Source organism: Myotis myotis, unplaced genomic scaffold, assembly GCF_014108235.1.
Source record: "Myotis myotis isolate mMyoMyo1 unplaced genomic scaffold, mMyoMyo1.p scaffold_m19_p_19, whole genome shotgun sequence".
Classification (NCBI taxonomy): Eukaryota; Metazoa; Chordata; class Mammalia; order Chiroptera; family Vespertilionidae; genus Myotis; species Myotis myotis.
The window spans coordinates 7,083,137-7,103,337 of NW_023416323.1; the positions used below are offsets into that span (position 1 = coordinate 7,083,137).

At 44.2% G+C, this 20,201-nt stretch overlaps 1 pseudogene; it reads left to right on the forward strand.

Moving 5' to 3' along the window:
* Nucleotides 1–15,446: 15,446 nt before the first annotated feature.
* LOC118673991 lies at nt 15,447–19,079 on the forward strand (annotated as a pseudogene).
* The last annotated feature ends 1,122 nt before the right edge of the window (nt 19,080–20,201 follow it).

Below are 20,201 nucleotides of genomic sequence, written 5' to 3' on the forward strand. Positions count from 1 at the left end.
CAAGGGTCCTTGTCCAGGAAGATCCAGTGTTGACATCTCTGGACCACAAATGGCCAAGTTCCAAGGTTCTCCCATTAAAACGCACACTATCAGCATTTCCACATACCTGTTTCCCCCTAATCCCTCAAAACTCCTGGCCCAGTCCAGCGAGCACGTGGATTTGAGGCTCCACTAAGTTTCGCATCTTCTGGGTTGGCGCCTTCTCAATCGATAGACCTTCCCTTATTCCACACTCTGCCGTTTTGAGTTTTGGCTTTTCAAAGCACCAGACACATAGACTTTTGGCCCGAGGGGCTAGGCACCTCCATTTGGCCTCGTGCTCATGGCCTGGGAGCTGCTCCTGGCCATTGTGAGTGGCTAGTGCAGCCCCCTGCCGCGCAGCCTGGATGGAGCCCAGTGGAATGGAAGCGGACACCGCAGCCAGAATGCCCACCTGGGGACCCCAGCCTGCCACCCCACTCCTGGCTCGTGCTGTGACTGCAACTGCTTATCTGCACCCAGGGCATCGAATTCCCCGGCTGTGCAGTTTACATAGTAAGTCATGCCTCCAAGGCCAAAAACTCCCAGATCCAAGTCCTCCTTAATGTTCCTGCAGGTGTACAATAAGTAAAAAGCTTCAGATGCAAGCACTCACAGAAAGGAAGGTTTATATTAAACTAATTGGGAAGTAATGATTTTAATTTATTTTTTATTTTTAAAATTTTATTATTTTTTAAAAATAATTCCTTATTGTTGAAAGTATTATATATGTTCTCTCCCCTCGCACCCCCTCCAGCCACACCCACACCCACCCCAGGCCCTCACCTCCCGCAAAGCTGTCTGTGTCCGTGGGTCGTGTACATATGCAAACCTTGGTTTCCTTGGTTGGTTACCTCCCACCCACCCACCCTCCCCCACCTTCCCTCCAAGATTGGGAAATAATGACTTTAAAAGAACCCCCACAATAGGAAACTAAACTGGAGACGGACTGAATGTTAATCTCTCTCACACCTTCTGTGCCTTCTCATACCCAGGGTATCAAGCATTTTATGATCTTCCAGGGTGCTGGGTGCTCTCTCTGTCTGGCTAGCCCAGCTAATCCTCAGGACAGTTTAACAGGAACATTCCTTTCCCTCCTAGGAGAGGCTGCCCTAACCTTACTAGACCTCTTGAAGGACTGGAGCTGCTGAGAACAGGAAAAGCAGGGCAACAAGTTACTAGCCCAACTGCTAAAGGCCAGAGTTATAGTATGAGTTTTTCCACCCAAGGCAGTGGCGGTACTAGGCACCCCTCATGCAGGCAGACATGAGGTTGGGGACTTCCCGTAAGGCTAGCTACTGCGGGAGGCCAACAACCAGGAATCCTTAGCAGAGTGAGTCCAGCTAAGCAGCGCCTGACCACCTCTGTGACTGTTGGTAAGGCTCCGTACCTGGACATGTATTGCCCTCTTCACGAAAGTCTCTGCCCCATCAGGGGAGGGGCAAGGCACAGGCAGTGGGACCCACAGCTGGCCGGTGTGGCAGCAACAACTTTGGGATGCCAGTGGCCAGCAGAGAAGAGGTCACGCACCATCCTGGGTTTTGGTTGTGTGACATGAGACTAGGAAGCACTGAAGATGCTCACACCTCCCTCAGTTATCCAATTTCTTCCTCTTTTTTAGGGAAGAAAGTTTTCTCTCCCCGAAAACAATGGGCAATATCGCCTCCATCCACAGTGCTTCAAGAGATCCCATTTCGGGTGCATACTCACCAACTGGCAGAAATTTAACTCTGGCTCCCTCAAGGAAAGGGCTTATAGATAACTGGTTTTATGAAACCAAAGTCTGTACCTTTGAGATGCAAATGTATGGTCTTCTTTAAGAATTCTTGCTCTAGCCGGTTTGGCTCAGTGGATAGAGTGTTGGCCTGCGGACCAAAGGGTCCCGGTTTCGATTCTGGTCAAGGGTACGTACCTTCGTTGCAGGCTCCTTCCCAGCCTGGGCCCTGGTTGGGGCTTGTGCAGGAGGCAACCAATTGATGTGTTTCTCTCACATCAATGTTTCTCTCTGTTTTCCCCTCTCTCTTCCACTCTCCCTAAAAATCAATGGAAAAATATCCTCCAGTGAGGATTAAAAGGAGAAAAAAAATTCTTATCTGAGCTATCTTTTAGAATGCAAATTTCTAGGAGGTAAATTTTATTGAGAAAAACCTTAGTCTGAGCAAATCAGCTTAACTTGTTCAATCAATTTTAGCTGTTTCTTTCTGCTTTTTAATACCTGTCTCATGGAAGAATGCCTCTTAAAAGTGTATGTTTGCCAATAACGGAGTCTATGTTTCTACAAGTTATGAAATGTATTTGCCCATGTAAAGAATGCTATCTGCTTACCTTTTAGCTGTTTGATACAGAGTTAGGGTTTGGTCCTTTTCGCTCTTTTGAAAGGACAAGGGTTTTCCTTTTGCTTTATATTTTTCTCCCTACTTTACCCTCCAGAATTTGGCAATTCTTGGGGAGAGGGGGCGCCAAGGGGCTCCTCAGCGACCCTCACACCTCAGAACCTCTGGGTAGATTGATTCTGCCTCCCTTTCAGAAAAACAGGTGCTGGAATTGCTGATGGAACCAATTAAATGTTTTCTATAAACCAGTGGTTCTCAACCTTGGCTGCACATTAGAATCACCTGGGAATCTTTTTAGAATCCTGATTTCTGGGCCCCATCCTCCGGAAATTCTGTTTCTTTGTTATGGGGTGGGGCTACAACATTAGTAACAAAGAAACAGAATTTCCGGAGGGTGAGGCCCAGAAATCAGGATTTTAAAAAGAGTCCCAGGTGATTCTAATGTGCAGCCAAGGTTGAGAACCACTGCTATAAGCCATGGTGTCTTTTCTTCATCTGCAAGAAACTTTGGTATGTGCACAAGGCAGAGCCAGCTTCCCAGTTTCAGCTGCTGATTTGCCTCCCCATATGGTACTGTGCTCCCCCATGGCAGAATGAACTGCCTTGTATAATCAGGGATTTAGGACATCAGTGTTTCCACCTCCAGATAAGGATTTATGCCAAAAGTCCTGAACCCTGCCCATACAATTCCTACCAGGGATAGAAAACATTGAAGCTGTCAAATGATGCATTAGAATTGGAACTGCCCTGGGAAAATTGGGTCAAAAATGGGGAATGACTAATGCACTTGGGAAAACACGTGTAAGATGGGATTGATACCCTCCCTGACTTGCTGCTCTCACTAGTGGAGGATATGAGGGGGATATGACGGTGGTTAAGGATCCAGGTTATGGCCCGGCCAGCATGACTCAGTGGTTGAGCATTGACCTATGAACCAGGAGGTGATGGTTCAATTCCTGGTCAGGGCACCTGGCTGGGTTGTGGGTTCTATCCCCAGCGGGGGCCGTGCAGGAGACAGCCAATCAATGATTCTCTCTCATCATTGATGTTTCTATTTCTCCCTCTCCCTTCTTCTCTGAAATCAATAATAATAATGAATCCACGTTATGGAGGCAAATCCACAGGGTCCAAAGCTTGACACTACCACAGTTTTTAATTTTTTTAAATTTATTGATTTCAGAGATAAAAACATCGATCTATTGATACATTCATAGGTGGATTCTTGTATGAGCCCTAAACCAGATGGAACCCACAACCTTGGCTATTGCGACTCTCTAACCAATTGGGCTATCCAGCCAGGGCTCAATACTACCACACTCTTGTGTTATCTTGGGCATAAGACCCCCTCATTTAACAAATACTTGGCAAAGAGCCTATTAGTTGCAGGACTTAAGGCACTGGGGAAAGAGTGAACAAAACACATTAAGAATCTTTGCCCATAAAGCTTCAGTTTCCTGGTTTTGGAGGGCAGCACAAGGGTGATATCAGTGGGGATCTTCCCTGACAACCCAGTTGCCTCAGCCCCTGGTGCCCATGTCACCAAGCTGCAGCCTGCTTGCACCATGCTGTCATCCGTCAATTCTTTTTTGTGTGTGTTTTAATGTTTCTATTGATTTCAGAAAGGGAGGCAGAGGGAGAGAGAGATAGAAACATCAATAATGAGAGTGAACCATTGATAGACTGCCTCCTGCACACTGCCTACTGGGCATCAAGCCCGCAATCTGGGCACGTGCCCTGACCAGGAATTGAACAACGATCTCCTAGTTCATGGGTCGATGCTCAACCACTGAGCCACACCAGTTGGGATAATATGGCATTCTTAATGAATGATTCATGGCAATATATATGTTTGCATAAATTCAATAAGACCAATTTCTAATTCTGGTTTCATTATCCAAGACTTTGACAGGAATGTCATGCCTAAAAGAGTCATGCCTGAATGTCACCAGAAAACTTTAAGGAATTAAGATCGACTTTCGAAGCTGATAAAAGCTCATTGGGGAAATAGCCTGGTACCTTGCTTATTCACATGGTTCATGGCAGTCTTTCCGGGTAAGGAACGAAGGTTGCTTTCCTGAAAGATGGCAAGGAAGGAACTTCAAAATATTTTTTGAGACCTTAAGAACATGAGGAATTCACCCAAACCTATAGGTATTACCGGAAAAGCCTGATGGCAGCTGTGGCTTGACTTCTTCACCCAGAGGTGCTGGTTAAAGCTCAATCTGAAGATTCCTTTTGAGACTCCAGCAAAGCAGATTTAAAGAGCCTATATGACCTATTGCTATTCTTGTTGTGTTTATGCAAACAAACAGGCCAAATTGAAACTAGACTTAACGCAGTCTCTTTGATGAAAAATGAAGGTGATTTTAGGGAAATTGTGTTTCATTGGAAATAACAATGTCCAGCTGTAGATATTAAACTCTAGTGCAGTTAACTGTCTTCAAAGTTTTATTTTTCACCTATAAACTGCACTGATTCCTGCATTCTTATAGTTGTTTTCAACCTTCCAAATTAATGTTTCCTTTTCCTCCCATCCTTTGACTAGGAATTGTTGCGAACTAAAACTATTTTCCTAAGGCTGGCCTACCATACAGAATGATGTCACCTGTTGACATCACCAGAGATGTTCAAACTTCAGACAAGGAGAATCTATCAGATGGTCACTGGTTGTTTTCATTCCAGCAAAAGCCTTGCGTCCGGAAGTCTTCTCAGCTGACAGTCTTGCAGACTCAGAAACTGGTTTATGATTTGCTATGTCTATGAACCTTCATGGTTTTTTCCCTCTGCTTTCATAGGGAGTATGCCTATGACCTTATTTACCTGATTGCTTGTTTACACAGTATGGGCCTCACTTTAGAAGCTCATCTGCATCACTCCCTCCTGAAATAAGACTCAGCAGTCTGGCTGGATTGACTTGTCAGGACTACATGACTGAGTCAGTGACGTATGGGGCAGTCTATCAGCTGTGCTTGAAACTGTCTTCCCTTTTCTGACCAAATGGTTCAGACAGGAAAGGCCTGCTTCAGGAAGACCTTACAATGTTCCCCTTCGCTCAAGTTGAATTAAGTCTGGTAAACAAGAGGGCTTAGGACCGGTGTGAAGCACAGGCCTCCAGGGAAGCCCTTCCTTCAGCCTCATCTGGGACACTATAAAGTTAGTCCCTCCCTCTATCACCTGGTTCTTACCTCTCACCAGACCTTTATTGGCTATAATTTGCATTTTTTGGACTATGCCTTTTTAACCTTTTTGTCAAATTTGTCATCTCTAGAATACAACAAGAATGCCAAATTGTCTAGCATGGCCATTCCCTAAACATCACGTACGCCACCTCCCAAGGACAGCAACACACTTCCCTGGACTTTACAACGATCTCTCTCCCTCACATGAAGGCTTCCCTTCCCTTTTGCTCATTTCTTTCTTTGGCAGAAAGCAAGAATCTCTGGGCCAAGGGATAGGCAGGACTATGCAAGAAGAAGCTGCAGAAGATAAGACCTTCAAGATAAGATCCTTATAAGATTACAAGGTCCAAGATTTTTTAGGGGGGGAAATATGTTAGTGTTGGTAGCTAAATATTTTAAAATATATTTTTACTAGAGGTCCAGTGCACGAAATTCGTGCACGGGGGTGGGGGGGTCCCTCAGCTCCGCCTGCACCCTCTGCAATTTGGGACCTCTACACCTTTTTCTTATCTAGCATTTAAAAAAAATTAACTGAAATACCACCTACTCTAGGAAATCCTCTTTGAACAAATCTCTTTACAATCTGTATTAATTATTTTCATAGTATATCATTCTTTTTCTTTAACAGCAACTTAGAGTGGATACAATGTACTTCTCATTCTTGCATCTGAATTTTTTTCTTTTTGCTCTTGTAATAGCAAAGCTTATCCAATTTACATTTGCCCTTCAAGGGCTTATATTTGGTTCGGTTTCTAGTTGGCTCCCTGCTTTTTTTTTTAAGCAATAAATTTGGGTTGTGATAGTAAGCCTCACTTGTAATCAAGCCTGTAGGTCCCCCTATCTGAATATTTCTATAATACCTATCACTTTAGCATACCAGAGATTGTGTTCATTTATAGGAAATAACAAATAAATGTCACCTGATCATTTGCTCTTCCAGTAATATTTTATAGCAAGATGTATTATTCTAGTAATCTATTACAAAACTGAGGTGTGCAGAAATAAATCACATTGAACAATAAAGAATGACTCAAGCCCTAACCGGTTTGGCTCAGCGGATAGAGCCTCGGCTTGCGGACTGAAGGGTCCCGGGTTCGGTTCCGGTCAAGGGCAGGTACCTGGGTTGCGGGCACATCCCCAGTAGGGGGCGTGCAAGAGGCAGCTGAATCGATGTTTCTCTCTCATCAATGTTTCTAACTCTGTATCCCTCTCCCTCTCCCTTCCTCTCTCTAAAAAAATCAATAAAATATATTTAAAAAAAAAAAAAAGAATGACTCAAATATCAAAGCATAGTACCCTTAGGGCCTCCCTTGTCCTGTGCCTCAGATATCAAAGCATTTTACACAGTTCACATGGAACTCAGTTTCCTTTAAAATAGGAAGGGATCCCATACTCATGAAGCAGCTACTTCCACACATATTTTTTTTATTTAATTCACAGCACATACTCTTTGTACTAATTGTTGGAAAATCATCCTAGCAATTGCCTCTGTTCCTCTCTGTATTGTTGCCTTACATTCGGATGTCAATACTGCGTTTTTATCAGCCACTCGCTCTAATAAGATTGTGAATTATTTAAGGGCAGAGATCATGACTTGAGCTTATGTGTTCCCTGTCATGGTGCCTAGATAAATACTCAAATGCCATCCAGTCCAAATGACTGTGATGAGAGAGGCCCACTGTTGCTGGAGACCCCTGATTTTTATTTAAGAGGCCTCACTTGTTCTGCGCCTTTACAGAGGGGTGAGTAGTGGCTGAGGGAATTTGAGGAAACCCAGACAGAATTCTCCTCCTAAAAGATTTTGCTAAGCTGGTGCCCGGGACCGCTGAGCATTTGTCCAATTAAAACCTCGACACACAGCAATAACAAAGGCACTTGTCTCCTACTGCTAATGCCTAGGGATCAAACCCCAGCCTGCAGGAACTCACCCCGGCAGTCAGGACCCAGTGCTGGGTGGACCTGGGCTGGTGCTCCTAACTCAGGGGAGAGGGAGACTTCCTATGGCTGCAGGCTAGAGGCCCCGGACTCTGCTCCACCCACCTGAACAGGTCCATAGTGCAGGCTGGTCAGCAGAACGGCTTCTTCGCCTGGGATCGCAGGGAGGCGTGGCCTGTTCTGTTCGCTTCACAGGGAGGCCTGGATTGGGGGAGGCCTGGCCTGTTCACCCCACCAGTGATCACAGGGAGACCTGTTCTGTTCGCCCCGTGATCGATCAAGGGGAGGCCTGTTCTGTTCGGTACACGATCGATGCGGGGCAGCCTGGCCTGGCCTGTTCACCCCCATGATGGGTGCTGGGCTGGGGGGCGTGGATCCAGGCTGCTGCTTGGCGCCTGCACATGCGCAAGCGGCCACGGGGTGGGAACATCCTCTTGGCACCTGTGCCCATAGGCCCGGAGTGGCCAGGGGCGTTCTGGGACCCCAGCTGCTCAGGGCCTATGCGCGGGCCCATAGGCTAGGAGCGGCCTGGGTCCCGAGGATGTTCCCGGGACCCAGGCTCCTGGCGCCTATGTATGCAAATTAACCGCCATCTTTGTTAGGTTAATTTGCATACTCTCCTGTTTGGCTGGTTAGCGTAGTGAAGGTATGGTCAATTTACATGTTTGTCTATTATTAGGTAAGATTGATTTCATAGAGGAATGGAAAAAGAGAGAGAGATAGAAACATCAATGAGAGAGAATCATTGATCGACTGCCTCCTGCATGCCCCTACTGGGAATCGAGCCCACAACCCGGGAATGTGCCCCTGACAGGAATCAAACCCCAGACCCTTCAGTCTACAGGCTGACACTCTATCCACTGAGCCAAACCAACTAGAGCTAGGTAGCTAAATATTAATAAAGAAAGTGAACAAAGGGAACCAGACATCAACCCTAATAAACTAGGGAGCTGTATCGTACAATAAGCCTGCTTCATAGGGAGTTGCAGCATTCATAGGCTCCCCAGGGGACCGCTGCATCTTCCACCCTCAGGACCTAATCCTCAAAGTGGGCAGGAAGGATCATTACAGTCATTACTGAAGGAGGACTAAAACAGCAGGAGAAAATCCTCTGCTGGGCGCATGTGCAGTAGAAGCCACCTTGTGACGGCCATCTTGTGATGACATGAGGGCATTGTGCAAGGGCACGAGGACCATCTAGGCTTTTATTAGTATAGATAATATACACACACAAAGCACAACCTGAGCCCATCTATAACCAGCAATCGGGCTGAGAAATGAGAAATCAATCAGACCTGGCCTCTCTTGTCCTCAGGTAATTAACTATCCTGAGTCATAACCTCTCTGATGGGATCTTCTTTCCCGAACTATATTAAATGTACTCACACAGCACTTGCTTCTTTGTGTCTGGCCTTAACCTTAGGCTTCCAAAGTCTATCCATATTGTTGCCAGCAGCTGCAGCTCAGTCCTCTCATTTCTGCCTAGTATTGATTTATCCATCTGGTGTGGCGGTCATCGATCTGTTTCTGGCTCTAGTCACTGATAGATAAAGCTGCAGTGAACATACTAGTTTAGATGGACCCCAGCTTACAACGGCTCAATTTAACGATTTTCGGCTGTATGATGATGCGAAAGCAATATGCATTTCATAGAAACTATACTCTGAATTTTGACTTTTGATCTTTTCCCAGGCTGGCAGTAAGAGGCTCTCTCCTGATGCTGGGCAACCACAGCAAAATGATTTTGCCCAGCTGTAGGCTAATGTAAGTGTTCTGATCACATTTAAGGTATGGTGTTTGATAGGTTAGGTGTATTAAATGCATTTTTTTACTTAGGATATTTCAATTTTTTAAAGGATAGTTTCAATTTCCGATGGGCTCTTGGGGATGTCACCCCAGTGTAAGCCCAGGCGCATCTGTATCTATTTTATATGCACACACGTCTTATGTCCGGGAGTTCAGCTGTTGGCAGTAACTCTGTCTCTGCTCCCCAAGCCATGCAACAGGGTTCCAGTCAATGGCTCCACATTCTCACTAACTTGGGTTTTGTTTAGCGGCTCAGGGTTTTGTTTATTTGTTTAGTCATTTTGGTGATGTGCAGTGCTTTTCCTTTGCATTTCTCTGATGGTTAAGGAAGTTGAGTGCCTTTTCATGTGTTCATTGCAATTTGTGGTCAATCTTTTTTTTTCCTTGATTGATTTTTAGAGTGAGAGGAAGGGATAGGGATAGAGAGATAAAACATCGATGAGAGTGAAACATCATCAATCAGCTACCTCCTGCACACCTCCTACTGGGGATCCAGCCCACAACACAAGCATGTGCCCTGAACAGGAATCAAACCAGTGTCTTTCTGGGTCCCTGGTCAACACTCAACCACTGAGCCACACCGGCCAGGCTGTGGCCAATGTTTTTTACATCTATATTTCCACCCAGCCCCCCATTGGATTATTTTTAAGTAATCCTGGACACCATATCATTTCCTCCAAAAATACTTCAGTATAAATCTTTATCCCTCCACCCTGTTGCCTGGCCCAATTTTTTCTTAAAGCCTGCTAAGTTTGTCACCCTCCAAGTAGACAAAGCTTTAGGTTTTAAAGCCTCTTATTTTGTTGGTGTGTTTAACTTCAAAAACTTGCTCTGACTGAACTTTTCTCTTTTTTTTAATTAAATCTTTATTGTTCAGATTCTTACATTTGTTCCTTTTTTCCCCCCTATAACTCCCCTCCTCCCAGTTCCCACTCCACCCTCCGCCCTCACTCCCCACCCACTATCCTCATCCATAGGTGCACGATTTTTGTCCAGTCTCTTCCCGCATCCCCCACACCCCTTTCCCCCCACCCCACCAAGATTAGTCAGTCCATTCTCTTTCTATGTCCCTGATTCTATTATAATCACCAGTTCATTCTGTTTATCAGATTATTTATTCACTTGATTCTTAGATTCACTTGTTGGTAGATGCGTATTTGTTTTTCATAATTTGTATCTTTACCTTTTTCTTCTTCTTCCTCTTCTTAAAGGATGCCTTTCAGCATTTCATATAACACTGGTTTGGTGGTGATGAACTCCTTTAGCTTTTCCTTATCTGTGAAGCTCTTTATCTGACCTTCAATTCTGAATGATAGCTTTGCTGGGTAAAGTAATCTTGGTTGTAGGTTCTTGGTATTCATCACTTTGAATATTTCTTGCCACTCCCTTCTGGCCTGTGAAGTTTCTGTTGAGAAATCAGCTGACAGTCGTATGGGTATTCCCTTGTAGGTAACTGAGTTTCTTTCTCTTGGTGCTTTTAAGATTCTCTCTTTGTCTTTTGCTCTTGGCATTTTAATTATGATGTGTCTTGGTGTGGTCCTCTTTGGATTCCTTTTGTTTGGGGTTCTCTGCGCTTCCTGGACTTGTAAGTCTATTTCTTTCACCAGGTAGGGGAAGTTTTCTGTCATTATTTCTTCAAATAGGTTTTCAATATCTTGGTCTCTCTCATCTTCTGGCACGCCTATAATTCTGATGTTGGTACACTTGAAGCTGTCCCAGAGGCTCCTTACACTATCTTCGTATTTTCGGATTCTTTTTTCATTTTGCTTTTCCGGTTGAGTGTTTTTTGCTTCTTCGCATTTCAAATCTTTGAATTGATTCTTGCGCTCCTCTGGTCTGCTGTTGGGAGTCTGTATAATATTCGTTATTTCAGTCCGTGTATGCTTAATTTCTAGTTGGTCCTTTATCACAACATTGAGGGTCTCATTAGATTTCTTGAGGATCTCACTATATTTATCGGCGGTCTCACCAGTCTTTTCGAGGCCTTACTAAATTTATCGGCCGCTTCTAGACAGTTCTTGAGAGACCTTAAAATTGTGGTTTTGTACTCTATATCCAGCATTTTGCTTTCCTCCATTTCTGTCATTTGTGTCCTGTTTCTTTGTCTCCGCATTTTTTATGCTTTCTTGGTGCACCCCCTAGTGGTCTTCATGGGCAGTCTTGTTGTAGTTAAGCCTTGATTGTTGTAGGTAATACGGGGGGGGGGGGGGATTTGACCTCCAGGCCAACTGGCTGTGAGAATCAGCTGTGTCTGCAGTGGGAGAACTTCTGTCCTCTAGGGAGGTGCTAATCTAGCCTTTGCCTGAGGCTATCCAGCAAATGCCTCTGTGCAAGGCTTGGGCAGGGCGGGTCCCAGGGGATCAACAGGGTGGGTGGAGCGAGCAGTTATGGCTGCTCTCAGTCCCGTCCCCAGAGGCTCTGCCTCTCAGTGTCCCAGCAACCACTGCAAGTACCTCGGAGAGAAAGCTGCCCTCGAGTTCCGACCGATGCCAGACAGTCCCAATTCTCCCGTTTGAGTCTGGGTCCCCAGAGACTCGCCCAGATCTGGAGTCCAGAGCCTGAGACTCCCTCACGATTGAAACAGACAACCGCGCCCTCAGCCGCCAGCCTGCTCCACACGCACCTCCACACCTTTGTATTTTACTTCTGCACCGCACCTCCTCTGAGTCTTGGTATGCTTTTCTCTTTCCTTCTAGTTGTAGAATTTTCCCTCAGCCAGCCTTCCTGTGGTTCTGGGTGATGTCCATTCCATCTTTTAGTTGTATTTTTGAAGTGGTTGTGTGAGGCAGCAATCTCTGATGTTTACCTATGCCGCCATCTTGGTTTCTGACTGAACTTTTCTTTCTAATTTAAATTTCCCTTTTTTAAATCCTCATCTGAGGATATTTTTTCCATTGATTTTTTTTTTATAGAGAGTGGAGGGGGAAGAGAGAGAGAGAGAGGGAGAGAGAGAGAGAGAGAGAGGGAGGAACATTGATGTGAGAGAAACATATAGGTCAATTGTCTTCTGCATGTGCTTGCAACTAAGGTATGCTGGGCGCATGTGCAATAGAAGCCAAGATGGCACAGAGGCATGTGCAGTAGAAACTAAGACCAGGAATAGAACCCTCAACCCTTTGGTCTGTGATTCTATACACTAACTTCATTGAGCCAAACCAGCTATGGCTAATTTGATTTTATTTTTTCCATCACCATTTATCCCCTCTAAGCCCTCTTCCTCTTCCCTACTGCTCCTGTCGAGAACTTTTCTTAAGGTCTTGATTATTTCTAAGTGTGGCTTCAGTAGGAATTATTTCTTTAGGGCAAAGAAGTTTTGTGGGTTTTGTGGGGTTTTTTTGTTTTTTAGTTGATGGTGCTGTTGACCACCTAGAGCAGTGGTTCTCAACCTTCCTAATGCCGCAACCCTTTAATACAGTTCCTCATGTTGTGGTGACCCCCAACCATAAAACTATTTTCATTGCTACTTTGTAACGCTTTGTAACTCTAATTTTGCTACTTTTATGACTCATAATGTAAATCTCTGATATGCAGGATGTATTTTCATTGTTACAAATTGAACATAATTAAAGCATAGTGATTAATCACAAAAACAGTATGTAATTATATATGTGTTTTCCAATGGTCTTAGGCGAGCCCTGTGAAAGGGTCATTTGACCCCCAAAGGGGTTGTGACCCACAGGTTGAGAACCGCTGACCTAGAGGCTGGATTGGGCGGGGAGCTGAGAGCCTTTTACACTGATAGCCCCCTCTTCCCATGCTACCCCCCCCCCAGGAATGATGGGAATTTCAGGCCTGAATCACCATGAAAAGGGAGCTTGATTACCCCCACCCAGGGCTACTCTCTTTCCAAGTCCCTCCCTGCCCTCTGAAAGCACAGATTTTGACTATTGTACACCTCCTCCTCCCTCCCAACTCTCTCTTGACATAAAGGTTCTATTTGAAGATCAAAATATATTCCTAGATCAAAATGCAGCCACCCAGGCCACACCAGTCATGCAGGAGAGCCTGGGGCAGGGATGACTTTTCTAATGCAGTTGGAATTATCTGTGGGACCGACCCACCTCCAGAGACCCAGAGTTTCTGAAACTTTCTACTTCTATACACGGGGATGGCAGGTTTTCTCCCAATCTCCCAACTGCATCTCCAGCGGGGAGATGAACCTGCATCTTTTGTTGCCGTCCTGTCCCTGTAGCAGTCAGGGCCAATCCACCATTTATAACAATTTCTCAGGCTACCTTTATTATCTTGAAATGAAATAGTTAGATAATGAAAACTACCTCTACAGATAATTCTATTATTAATAAAACTAGAGGCCTGGCGCACAAAAATTTGTGCACTGGGCAGGGGGTGGGGGAGGGCAGTGGTCCCTCAGCCCAGCCTGTGCCCTTTCACAGTCTGGGACTCCTTGGGGGATGACCACCTGCCGGCTTAGGCCCGCTCCCCAGGAGATTGGGCCTAAGCTGGAAGTCAGACATCCCTCTGGCAGCCAGGGAGCCCTCGGGGGATGTCCACTTGCCAGCGAGGAGCAGGCCTAAGCTGCAGTCAAACATCTTTAGCGCTACTGAGGAGGCAGGAGAGGCTCTCACCACTACCGCTGTACTAGCAGCCGTCAGCCTGGCTTGTGGCTAAGCAGAGCTCCCCCTGTGGGAGCACACTGACCACCAGGGGCCAGCTCCTGTATTGAGCGTCTGCCCCCTGGTGGTCAGTGTGTGTCATAGTGACCAGTCATTCCCAGTTGTTCTGCTGTTAGGGTCAATTTGCATATTACCCTTTTATTATATAGGATACCCTAACAATAATAGAAAGGTGAATAAAAGGAGAGAAATTTATAATCTTCAACCAACCTCCACCACCATCTCAAATTTGTTTCACATGTAGACCTGAAAAGTCAGATTTTCATTTAAAAAATCTCCCCAGATGATCTGATATCTCCCCAGGATCTTGGTCCCTCCATGTGAAATCCCTGAAGCTCCATAAAGCCCATCTCTGGTACTGCCTGGGTGAAGAGACTTTCTGGTTTTCTGAATTGGAGAACATCTAGCAGAATCCTAACCAAGACAAGGACAATCTTCCAATTGATGCAGTAGTTGCAGACCTGGGCAGTTCTGTGTCTATTAACACACTTGACATTTACACGCAAAATGGAACTGGGATCTAGGCTCAGATAAACAGGCTTTCCTCCTACAGGAGGAGGAATCCAGGACAGTTCTCCACTGGGTGGCGTTGTCCTGTGCATGGCTCTTCCCAATGGCACCCCTCCTTACTGTGACACCAGAATGCCCTGTAATTTCCCCAAATGCCCCTCCTGGAAGTCATTATTCTCCAATCATTATCTTCTAGATGGTAGGACCTTCTGGAACCCATTTATATTTGTTTTTCTTTTTAATCAAAGCACACAGCATGGGATGTAATTCCAGGAATTTACAGATGGTCTCTGAGGAGAATTGAGGAATGGGAGAGGAAACTGGCTTGTCGGTGCCTGCCCTTTTATCCTACTTGAAGTTACTAAACCTTTTTTTAAAAGCATTTTTTGAACTCATACAGTTGGGTCATAATCAAATTTCATAATCTTATTATGAAAAATATTCCCACACCTTACATAATTACATTAAAATAATGTATTGTTCTGGAGAGAAGAGTGTGATATCTAAGATTTGTTTCCAATTGCCTGGGGAGCAACTGGGTGGGAGTACATGAAAGGGTTAATTAAAAAAACAGGGCTAACTTAGCAAGGGCTAACAAAGGAAAGCTCATTCTGCAAGCACAAACATGCTCCCCTTGAGTGGCTAATTTACAGAAGTTCCTGAAGACTGTAACTCTTGTACAGCACCCCCCCTCCGCTACCCCCTGAGGAAGGACGTCTGGCACCAGCATATGTGTGTCAGCCTAAAGCCATCTGCAAGCTTTCCCTGAGCACATAAAAAGCCTGCTCTCTCCCCATTCAACACTGATTTCTTTCTCAAAATCAGTCCACCTGCACCAGGTGCCTTGAATAAATATCATTCTGATTACACTGAGCCTGGAGTCCATTCTGTAGAGAAACTTTCAGTAGAGATGCAACCAGATTGGCCAAGAGCTGGGTGCTTGGCTCACTCTGTCACTTTTGGAATTAAAAAATTTATTGAAAAGTTTATGTACGGAGGCTGGCGACATGGAGCTACCAGATTGGTCAGAGATGGCAGAGGTGGAGGAGACACTGAAGTGACTTCCAAGTCAGGAGTGCAGGGAATCCTGTGGTGAACACAGAAGGCATTCCCATCAAGAGCACCAAGAACAATCCCACCACACAGTATGCCAACCTCATGCACAACTTCATCTTGAAGGCTCAGAGCACATGCATGAAATTGACCCCAGAATGACCTCACCTTTCTTTTAATTGCCACCAAGAAAAATTAAATTATGGTTGTACATGTTAACGTAAAAACATTCAAATCTGTAAAGAATTTTTGTGAGTTTATTTGAGCCAAACTGTCAACAATTGCAGGAAGCAGAATCTCAATGAATTGGGATAATGCTCCAGAGAATGGCAGTTTTTCATCTATTATTATACACTAATGTCCCAGTGCACAAAAATCATGCACATTAGAAGGGAATTAATTAGCAGAAATATTTTAATATTGCTATTTGCCCTTTCTCTATAATAGAGGTGTGAGAGATGAAAGGAAGTTAGTAAAATGTATATGAAAATAATATATAAATTTATTAATAAATAAACAGTAACAAAAGGATATAACAACAGAGGCATGAAATAAAAACGACAAAAACATGATATGAAAACAACAAAAACATGATATAAAAACAACAGTGATGCAAACAATGACTGATAAAGTGATTAAACTTATTCTAATATCTCCCTGAACACCACAGTAAGAGTGAAAACACTTTTAGAGTGCTTGACTAATTTCCCTTGTGATGAAGTATTTAGAACCTTAACTTTAACATCACATGCTCTTTGAACTCCAGAGAAAGCAACGTATAACTGACCATGTGCGAAAACAGGTTCAGGTAGGAATATGCCTACTCTGTCTAGAGTTTGTCCTTGTGATTTATTAATAGTCATCACAAATGCTGGCATCACGGGAAACCGTCGTCGAATCAATTTAAATGGGAGGCCAGTGTCAGATGGGGACAAATCCATTCTTGGAATCAGAACAACCTCTCCCTCTGCAGATTCTGTTAATACTTTAGCTTCAATAATGTTAGGTCGTAATCTTTTGATAATAAATCTGGTACCATTACAAAGACCCCATTTACTATTGAGATTTCTCAATAGCATGATGATTGCACCCACTTTCAATTTTAATTTATGACACGGCATTCCCAAAGGAGTAATACTATTAAGAAATTCGATGGCAAAATTCTCCTTTTCAGCATCATCCATTGAATCAATGGAATCATCACTCAAATATGTGTGAAAATCTCCATCGAGTATATCCAAAATTTCTTCATTTAATTTTTGAACATGCTCATATTTTGGACAAAGAATTGCATGCTTAGATATATTTTTAATATTATCTATAGATATAGTATTTCCAAAGGTAGCTTCAATAATAGATCCATTACAAATCATTCCACAGGGGATTTCAATAATATCCATTCCTAAATGAAAACTGCTATCAAGTTTGCATCTCCAAGTTTTACTAACCATCTACTATAAGCAGAATCCTCTGATCTCATATTTGTTGTAAGAGACAACTTTCTGAAACATCCCCAAACATTGCAGTACTTTAAATTCATTTGTGCTATGGCCGATCGCATAGGATGTGGTACAATACTGAAACATTGTCAAAAATCCCCTCCAAAAAGGAGAACTTTCCCACCAAACACAACATTCAAATTCATAATTTCTCTTAGTAATCTGTCTATGGCATTTATAGCATGACTGGATGCCATGGTGCATTCATCAATAATGAGAAGTTGGGCCTTTTTAATAGTTTTAGCAACTTCACTGTTTATATCGAGTCTAGAAATTGAAGTTTCATTTAATGGAATCGGTAATTTATATTGGGAATGAAAGGTGCTTCCACCAAGAAGTAAATTTGCAGCAATTCCTGTAGATGCTGTGGGTAAAACAGTACCACCATCACCTCTAATATATTAATGTATTAAAACTTTATAAAGATATGCCTCCACACTCCGAGGGCCGGTTCCTGCCTCAAACCTCGCCCTCACAGGAAACAGCTCGGGGAGGGCACAGCCGTTTCCAAGACAACCCCTGCAGGACTGACTTCCTTCTGGTGGTCAAATTGCAATCAAAGGAGGAGACGTAGGTGGGTTACATTAAATCCACTGGTGATAGATTAGAGAGGTAGGAGAAAACAAATGGGGTGGAGGCAGGGACCTCTGGGATTGGATAAAGGGTAAAATGATAGACACATACTTAGGTGGGTACAGGATAGTTTACAGTCAACAATTAACATGATAACAATGAAGAATTTGTGGTATCTGTCCTGGTGCTCAGGGCATTTGGTTGTGCCCTGAGGGGTCCTGAAAAAAGGGAAGTTACAAGTTACCCTGACATTTCAAGGATATGTTATCCTAGAAGCAAAAAGACAATAAGTTCAGTTAAGGTAAAGGTTGGCCTTGTCAGTGAAGATACTGGCCTCGGATGTGACTACCCACCATAACTGCTTTTAGTTAAAGTTTAATTTCAGTCCATCCTTTGTGGTTACTTTAGGTCTCTGAGTTTGCAAGACCACCATGCAGGCCTCCCCTAAGCTTGTCAGGTTAGCATGGGGCCCCTTTCATCCACAATGTTAGAAATAAGACAAGCCCCCCAACTCAGGGGTCCTGGTAGAACACAAAACATACTCGGGAGCCAGGCAGCAAGGCAAATATCTTTACTTCTACGTAGAAGGGTGTGCACACATGGTCTGGAAGGTGTGCACACCAGGCCGGGGGTCTGCTCAGGTTTATAATCCCTGATGCACATGACCTGTCCTTTGCTCTTGATTGGAGCTCAGGTGCACAGTCTTTCCCGATTGGCTAATTCAAAGGGAGGGGTTGGCCTTTGCTGTTTCGAGATGGCAGTCCCTGGGGGAGCTGCAAGCCATGTGGCCAACATGGAGGCTGCTGGGTCACGCAGCACAAAATGGTGGCTGTCTAAACTGCTCTTCGAAAGAAAAGATGACTTGTTTATTGTCGAGTAAGACCCCCTCCACGTTCTGTGTGGAGTAGGGTTCGGTATCTGAAAGAGGAGCCACACAACAAATGAGAGAAAAAGACACGAGATAATTTTGCAATATTGGGGGACCAGGCGGCCAAGTCCCGAAGGACTTCCCCCATGCTCAGGCTGCTCCAATCTTTTATTGATCTGGAGTAGCCCTTAGGGTAAGGAGGTTTCAATGACACACAGATCAGCAGACAATTTCTGGGAATAGACAAAGTATCTGATTAGCTCATCAATAGATTTCCGGGAGTATCTGATTAACAATAATCAACAAGGATCTACATAAGTATCTAAGGAATTAAGTGAACTAAGGTGGGGATGCTTCAACTATTATTACCTAAATTAACTGAGTGGTTCCTAGATTAACTGGGTGGTGCACAGCCCTGACCTTTGCTAGGACTTTCAAGGGCTACTAGCTTTTGGGGGGTCTCTGTCTAAACTCAGCTAGTGAAGACAATGACTGGACTCTAGCAGTTTATTCTCACAACAAGACCATCCTAGGTGGTTACTTTAGGTCTCTGAGTTTGCAAGACCGCCATGCAGGCCTTCCCTGAGCTTGTCAAGTTAGCATGTGGCTCCTTTCGTCCACACACAGATAAAGACTATTTCCTGATTCTGATTCAGAATCTAACTGAATAAGCCACTTTCTTAGCTCCACACATCATTCCTTAATTTAATGCCCCCAAGAATAATAGTGTTAACCTATTGGGGGCAAAAATAGGATATTAGGACTAGCTATCATTATAAGAAATATTAATTATGCTCTATTAATCGTGATTGCTTTGTTCTGATTAAAGAAAGGACATTCTAACCTGGCTGAGAGTTGTAGACCACCTCCCTCCCCAATGACCTGAGAATCAACCTTGGACCAGGAAGTCAATCTTGGAATGCAGTCCATTCTCATTCAAGAACTGCCTATTATCAGGGAAAGATTAACAACCTTGTTGCCCAAACAATGGAGTCCTGCCCCAGTCCACATTGCCTATTCCCCATGCCTGTAATCCCTACTTCCCCATGTAATCTTTGTCCTACCCACTATAAGCAGCTGGCTTATGGGGGGTTGCAGATTTTTATGGATGACCTGCTGCTCTCCAATACTGCCAGCAATATTGGAATAAATGCTCATATATGATTCAACTCTGTCTCTGCTTAATCGGCTCAAATAGTGACAGGCAGCCCTGACCATAGATTGTCCAGTTTAAAGCCAATGAGCACATGGAAACCACCTTAGATTCCATGCAGACCAATCCAGTGACCAAGGTGGGCTGCAGCTCCACCCCATCCCACCAGTCATCCTTCTGCTGGCCAGTCACCCCTGAGTTCCCGATAGGGCCCTCTTTCTTCAAGTTCAGGTTTTTTGAAGCAAGAGTTTATGAGAAGCCCACACCCTGCTTCCTTCTGACCTTTAGTTTACTTTGTTGCCATTGGAAAAATCTGTTCTTTTATTATTATTATTATTTTATATATTTTAAAATTAAATCTTTATTGTTGAAAGTATTACATATGTCACCCTTTTTCCCCTATTGACCTCTTCTAGCCTGCTCCCACCCCCACTCCCCCAGCCTTCACCACCCTATTGTCTGTGTCCATGGGTTATGCATATATGCATAAAAGTTCTTTGGTTGATCACTTCCCACCCACCCACCCTCCCCTACCTTCCCTCTGAGGTTCCGCAGTCTGTTCTATGCTTCTATGTCTCTGGATCTATTTTGTTTATCAGTTTATTTTGTTCATTATGTTACAGAATTTACCAGGGGACCA